We start from the raw sequence: 6,000 nt of genomic DNA, 5'->3' as shown, positions 1-6,000 counted from the left end.
GGATTCTGGGTCCTGGAGAGGAGAGAGGGCAGCTTCTGGAGGCATCTCAATGAGAGGGCAGGGCAAAGAGGGCAAACCTGGGAGGGGGAAGGCCTCCTTGGACAGCCATCTGGCCCTCTGGCACCATCTGCTGGCTGAAACTGATCAGTGTTGGTAGTTCTTGGGGATTGGCCAGGACCAGCCTGTAGGGCAACCCCATACCTGTGCCTGCCTTTGCTGGGTCGATCCTGGCCACTCTGAGCCCACAGGGGGCACCCATGTATCTCCATAGACTTTCCCTCTGGGAGAGGGGGTGGAACAGAGAATAGCCCAAGTTCTTCTGGGAAGCTTTGATTCTTCTGTTGGTGACTTTGAGTCGGTCAGATCTAGGTTCAAATCCCACCTCCCCACTTCCCTGCTATGTGGCTGGGGCAGGTTGCATAACCCATCTCCATCTCGTGGGCAGGTCACTCTGGCTTGACAACCCTCCAATCTAGCCTGGGCCCACAGCTGTCTGATGGTGCTGGGTACAGATATGGGTCAGGAAGTTTTCTCCTGCACCGTTTAGGTTGGATGCCCCTTCTGCCTAGAGCTTCCATGGCAGCTTTCAGAGGGTGGGTCCATAGCCCACCAGGGGTGGGGGGTGCAGTGCACTGGCTGGCTGTGATAGAAGCAAGGAAGCTGATGAGGGGCCCTTTCTGCAGTGTTGTCTAAGGCCTCAGTTAGACTCTTCTTCCCTGAGCAGATAAGGCTCAGGGGCCTTGCAACAATCCCCCGCCTTCCCTCCCAATGTCTTTGTTTACTCCTGCAGCCTTGGCTGTGGAGGGTTGGGCAGCCAAGTGGAGGAGAGGCTACAGGGGCTCAAAGTTCCTTCTGGAATTGACCCTGGAATCATGCTAATTAAGTAACATCCATTTTTACACTCCCTGCTTTTTTTTTTTTTTTTTTTGCGGTACGCGGGCCTCTCACTGTTGTGGCCTCTCCCGTTGCGGAGCACAGGCTCCGGACGCGCAGGCTCAGTGGCCATGGCTCACAGGCCTAGCCGCTCCGCGGCATGTGGGATCTTCCCGGACCGGGGCATGAACCCATGTCCCCTGCATCAGCAGGTGGACTCTCAACCACTGCGCCACCAGGGAAGCCCTACACTCCCTGCTTTTTAAACTGAGTTATGACTTGTAGGCAGTACACAAATATGATTATAGTTCAGTGAATTTTTATATGTGCATACACCCGTGAAACTACCACCTGGATCAAGATAGGGAATCGCCAGCATCCCCGAGCTTCCCTCTTTGATACCTGCCTCCCTGGCAAAGGAGATATTATTCTATCTTCTCTAACTTACACTAGTTTTTGGTCTTAATTTCAATGGACTCATAAGTACTCTTGTGTCTACCTTCTTTCACTCAACATTGTGAGATACATCCATGGTCATATCCGTAGCTTCCTTTTCATTGCTGTTTAGTATGCCATTGTATGAATATATGACAATTTATTTTTTCATTTTACATTTGATGGATTTGTTACTTCTAGTTTTTTTCTCTTATGAATAAAGTTACTGGGAACATTCTTAAACATATTTTATGGACATGAGGACTTATCCCTGTTGGGGATTAGTCCAGAGTTGGGATTACTGAGCCACTGGGTATATGCATGTTTAGTTTTAGTAAATACTGTCAATTTTCTGAAATATACCAATTTGTACTCCCACCAGCAACATGTGAGAGTTTCAGTTGTTCCACATCCTTGTCAACACTTGGTATTGTCACTCTTAAGTTTAGCCATTCTAGTGATTGAAATAATTTTCACAAAAATCCTGTGAGGTAGGTATTGCTATAAGCCCCATTCTACAGACAAGGAGACTGGGGTTAGAGAGGGGAAGCCACACATCCCACCCAGATCACACAGATGTGAGCAGCAAGTGGGCAGCAGCAGGTCTATATGATTCCTTTGCACCATGGCTGTATGAAATTTTGAAGTCAGAAAATTCGGGTGTGCGAAAATTATAGCTCTTTTACTTTCTATGGTACCTATTTCCAGATGATAGCAAAAATATAATCTGGTCACTTCAATCAAGTGGTTGTATGATCACTGTCATTTCAGGGGTACACTCAGTCAAGTTGAGGGTTTTGTCCCTCTTCAGACTGTAGGGTCAAAACTACAGTCTGAGCTTATATGATCATGGCATGGAGTGGGAGTTGAGGGGGCTGGAGATTGTCTGGCTCTTGGTCATCATCCATCTTCCTCTACTGCTCAGGAAGGCAGGTAGACTTGACCCCTGCCAGTTGTGAACTGTCATCCTTGATTTCTGCTGTGCCCACGGATGTCCGTGTTTGTGCCATAGTCTCTGGCTTGGACTGTCCAGATTCTTCTAGGTTCATTTGATTCCATTTATTACATCCCACAAGCCCCTTGCTGCTTATCTAGCCCCTCTTTGAGCAACTTCCATGCTGTTTTAGGGTCTCAGGACATACTTCAATGCTCCTCACCAGCCTGAGATGCTCCCAGGCCCACTTGCCTAGGCACACCCAGGTGCCATTTCTGCTTCACTGCTGCCATACTTTCTCATCATGGAAGACTTTAGACCTTACTCACAGACCAAGGCACAGATTCTCTTCACTCTCAGAGCTCCCAAACCTTTCTGGAGGTCCTAATCTCTCCCTATTCCTGGGTAGAGGGGATCGGGGGAGGGAGTGAGAGAGAGTCCCTTCTAAGAGGCCCACCGCAGTAGCTAACTGCAATGCTCACTTTGCCTTGATTTTTTCCCCACCCCCAGTGTTTTAGAAAACTAGCTCTGGTGTCATCATACCTTCTTCCTGACTATGCTGTTGCTGATGTAAAATTTAAGATATGAGTCCTTCAGCCTCTTGGACTTTCATTGCTCAAAAAAACTTCTTGCATTAAAAATCTTTGGGGGACCTCCCTGGTGGCGCAGTGGTTAAGAATCCGCCTGCCAATGCAGTGGACACGGGTTTGATCCCTGGTCTGGGAAGAGCCCACATGCCACGGAGCAACAAAGCCCGTGTGCCACAACTACTGAGCCTGCGCTCTAGAGCCCGCGAACCACAACTACTGAGCCTGTGTGCCACAACTACCAAAGCCCGCGCACCTAGAGCCTGTGCTCCCCAACAAGAGAAGCCACCGCAATGAGACGCCCATGCACCGCAACGAAGAGTAGCCCCCTCTCGCCACAACTAGAGAAAGTCCGCGTGCAGCAATGAAGACCCAATGCAGCCAAGATAAATAAAATAAATAAATTTATTTTAAAAAAAAGAAAGCTTTGGGTTTCAAGAGAGCATTTTGCTAATCAAGATCCAAGAATTTCACTCTTTTTTTCTTTGCATTCAGCACTCTCTCCTCTGGAGTAATAGGTAGCCTGATTTTAGATGGAAGGCTTAGAGTTTGACAAAAGGGAAGAAGGAGCGGCTAAGCAGAGGAACGTGAGGCTCAGAGAGGTGAAATAAGTTGCCCAAGATCATATAACAGTCACTGTGCTTACCACTGTATCAGGGGAGAAAGACTGAGAAAGTTGACACAGCAGGAGACTACAGCCAGGAGATCTCTGACCATGTAGACTGGATTACTTCTTAGCTTACATGCTGTCCTATGGGCTGGAACACACATCCAGAGCCTGAGGTCTTTTCCATGGGTAAGCGCCTGACAAACGGAGTGTGACTGAATTCTGGGCAGCAAAGTTTGATTTTAGATCCACCGAGAGGGCCGGTCCTCATAGGAATGCTCCTGTGAGCCCTTTACATCAGTGAAACTCTATTTACAAAGGGTGATCATCTCTGGAAATGAATTCACCATAAAAACCAGATTTTCCCACCTGGACTGCTTGAATCCCAGGAGTTTAGCTCCCCTGGAGGTAGTATGCTGGGAATAGTTAATCAGAAAATATTCCTGGCATTTGAGGGATGGGGCTAAAATTCAGTATCTGGGCTGTGGTTGCAGAAGCAGAGCTGGGGCTGGAACCTCAGCCCTGCTCTGCAATGGCTTTGTGACACTGGAAAAGTCCCTTCTCTTTGGTTTTATTTTCTTCCTCTATAGCACAAGGAGTTTGATCACATGGTGTGTGGAGTGACTGAAGTAAGGATGAGACCTCAGCCTTCTTAGGGCTAGCTCCAGGATCAGTAGAACCACCGCCTCCCCACCCCCTCAAAAAACACACCCACACCCACATACCAAGGGGACTCTGTCGGGGGCAGTCCTTTTTGACCTGGGCTGGTGATTACGGATAAATGAGTGGGGATGCATGTTCCCCAGGCCGCACCCTGCAGTCTTGCAACTGTCTTGTGTCTCCTGAGTGGAGGGTATGGTGGATTCAGAAAGTGTGAATCTAAATGAGTCACCTTTGACAGACACTGCTGGCCCCTTCTTGGCAGTGCTACTATAGTGGTTTCTCAACTTACCCTGGGTTTAAGAATCACTTGGGGGAACCTGTTCAAAGGCAGAAAAGCCTGCCCCCAGGGAGTCTGATTCATTACATCAAGAGCGGGCCCAGGAATCTGTATTTTTCTTGACCTGATGCCAAGTTTTTTGAAGTAAAGAAAATTTTGAATAGGTAATACATACATATGGATCAAAATCCAAAAGGTAGAAAGGGTATAAAGTGAAAAATCACCCCAACCCTCTTCTCCAGTCACCTAGTTCCCCTCCCCTGAGGCCAAAAATTACTTGTGTATCTTTCCTGAGATAATCTATGCGTACAATAGCTGCATGAGTAAATAAAATGTGCTTTTTGAAAACAAGAAGCTCTTGGTGACTCTAATATTGGGGGATCACAGACGTGTGGAAAAACATACACCTAGTTTATGCCAGGCCCCGTGCTAGACCCTCAGGCTAGATGTGCGATGTGGCACTGCTTACGATGCTCAGCAAGACTTTACAAGGTGCCACCTTGTATGCCACAGGCTGGGGAGCAAAGGGGCTCCAGTGGGTCTTGAGGAGGAGACCTGAAGCTTGAGCTGCTGAGGGCAGGGCGGTGTTGTGAGACCAAGTCTGAGAGCTGTAGGTCCTTTCATCTTCCTGTCATCAGCTGTGGCACCTGGCAGACACTGGATACCACAGCTAGTAGACAAAGACCTGGTAACCCAAGGAGCTGCTTGGCCTCCCTGCCCAGTCCCTTCCCAGAAGAGCTGTAGGCCTCTGATTTCTTTAGGGGGCCCTCTGTGGAAGTGTCTTTTGTTTCTTTGGCGTCAGGAATACCATCACGTGCCTGTTGGTTAGCTGAGCCTGGCGCCTTCGTCTCCTAGGGAGGGGTGGCGATGTTCCCTAAGCAGAGCAGGGTAGAGCTGGTCAGTCTCTGACTGGAGAAGATGGGGCGGGGGAGGGCGGGGGTCGGAATTTTCAGACTAACCCCTTTCCCTTAATGGTTGGCTTCATCCTAGGGAGACTATCACACAGCCCTCAGGAAGCATCCCATACAAGAGTTCTGTGCAGGCTGGATCCTGGCTGCCTGGTTCGCTGCAGGATCTCGCCCGGTGGCTCTTCACCGCCCCGCTCCCCTCCACGCCCCCACCCCACTTCTGCTGAATGAATGGATATTCACTGGCAGAGAGAGGCCTCCTCTATACACTTGGGGTTTCTCTGCAACAATTGTTACTTTGGACTGGAGGCCTCTTCAGAAGTCAACGATAGGCAATAGGGGTTAAGAGGATCAAAAAATCCTTGCTCTGCCACTGAACCGTTCTGAACCTGTTCCCTTACAAATAAAAAAGGGTAACGATACTTCACCGCACGGATTATTGTGGAGAGTGAGCTAACTCCTATTAGGTTCAGGGGAGGATACTGAGACCCTGAGCAGAATCTCACAGCGCTGACTGGAAAGGCCAACTCCCATTCTTTCTCGGAGTCCCAGTTTCCCCGTCCTGAAAGGGAGCCGTAGCCCCTCCCAAACACCATCCTCAACACACACGCGGGAGAACACCTCTCTCTCCCTCCCCCCTCCCCCTCCCTCCCCTTCCCTCCCCCTCCCTCCCCTTCCCTCCCCCTCCCTCCCCCTTCCTCCCCCTTCCTCCCCCT

This window comes from Tursiops truncatus, chromosome 3 (assembly GCF_011762595.2).
Source record: "Tursiops truncatus isolate mTurTru1 chromosome 3, mTurTru1.mat.Y, whole genome shotgun sequence".
NCBI classification, from domain to species: Eukaryota; Metazoa; Chordata; class Mammalia; order Artiodactyla; family Delphinidae; genus Tursiops; species Tursiops truncatus.
The sequence above is the reverse complement of the archived record's forward strand: the minus strand, read 5'-3'. Positions refer to the sequence as shown.